This window comes from Carlito syrichta, unplaced genomic scaffold (assembly GCF_000164805.1).
Source record: "Carlito syrichta isolate Samal-C Ts95f unplaced genomic scaffold, Tarsius_syrichta-2.0.1 Scaffold288364, whole genome shotgun sequence".
NCBI classification, from domain to species: domain Eukaryota; kingdom Metazoa; phylum Chordata; class Mammalia; order Primates; family Tarsiidae; genus Carlito; species Carlito syrichta.
The window spans coordinates 38,530-40,198 of record NW_007232460.1 but is presented as its reverse complement, the minus strand read 5'-3'; positions in this window follow the sequence as shown (position 1 = coordinate 40,198).

Below are 1,669 nucleotides of genomic sequence, written 5' to 3'. Positions count from 1 at the left end.
CCAAGTTGCCAGGTAGGTCTCGAACCCACAGGCTCAGGCAATCCACTCACCTTGGCCTCTCAAGGCGCGGGATTACAGGCTGAGCCACCGAGCCCGGCCTGTTTGGTATTTTTTTGAGTCGAATTCTCACTCTGTCACCCAGACTGAAGTGCAGTGGCAAGCTCATGGCTCACTGCACATTCTTGGCTCACCACACACTCATGGTTCACCACAGCCTCGACATCCTGGGTTCAGGCGATCCTTCTGCCTCAGCCTTCCAAGTAGCTGGGACTACAGGCACCTGTGCCATCACATCTGGCTCATTTTTAAAAATTATTTCTGGTAGAGACAGGATCTTGCTATGTTGCCCAAAATGATCTTGAACTGCTGAGCACAAACAATCCTCCTGCCTCAGCCTCCCTAAGTGCCGGGATTACAGGTGTGAACCACCATGCCTGGCCTTCAAGTATGATTTCTACTGAATGCATATTGCTTTGGCACCAACAGAAAGTAAAAAACCCATAGTCAAACCATCTGTAGTTCATAATCCCACATTTAAAGACCCAAGATGTGAGGAAGAAGCCGGCAAAGAAAATCCAGAAGGAGCAGACAAAAAAGATAGAAAGAAATCCAAGAGAAGTCCAGTGAAGAAAGCATTTCAAGGATCAGCTACGTCGAATGCTGCCGAGGGGCCAAATAAGATGATGGTTTGGCTTCAGCAACATGAAGGTCACTGGTGACATGAGGACAGTGGTGGATGCAGAAACCCGATCAGAGTGGGTTCAAGAGAGAAAGTGAGAAAAGAAATCGGAGACAAGGAGTATAAACAATACTTACAGGGAGTTTTCTGTTCAGAGGAGAGAAAAGAGGCAGTATGAAAAGGGTTACGGGAGATGGCAGAAATGCCATCACATCCATGTGCCCGTAGAATGAAACACAGATAGAGAAAACCTGAAGATGGAAAAGGGACAGGGGAGAAATGAGCCATGTTTTTGTTTTTATTTTTGTGTTTCTGAGTTGGAGTCTCACTCTGTCGCCCAGGCTGGAAAGCAGTGGCACGATCACCACTACTGCAGCCTCCACCCGTTGGGATCAGGTATTCTTTCTGCCTCAGCCTCCCAAGTAGCTGGAACTATAGGCCCATGCCACCATTCCCGGCTAATTTTTTGATTTATTGAAGAGACGAAGTCTCATCATGTTGCCCAGGCTGGTCGCGGACTCCTGGGCTCAGACAATCCTCTCGCCTCATCCTCCTAAAGTGCTGGGCACGCGTGAGCCACAGAGCCTGGCTTTGAGCCACGTTTTTGAGTAGGCCAAGGGAAGATCTGGTGCCAACGTGCATGGGTCTTGGCTACGACAGAGAAAGACGAGAAAGATGCAGTCTTCACAAACAGGCCACGTACTCACAGTGCCAAACACACATCGTCAGGACACTCTGGCCCCCCAAACACCACCACTGCACGCTCGTGGCCACAGATCCATATCACAAGGCCACGAGTGTCCACACACAAGACACACTCAGGAACGCCCACGGGGGTGGCGGCAGCACAGTGACTCGCGTGGGCACACCCGCAGTGCCCCGAAGGTCTACTCACTGCTGCTTGCGGCTCAGTTCCTGCTCCTTGTGCACCAGGTCCTGCTTGAGCGAGGCCAGCAGCTCCACGCTCACGTCCACCTGGCGCGAAAGCTC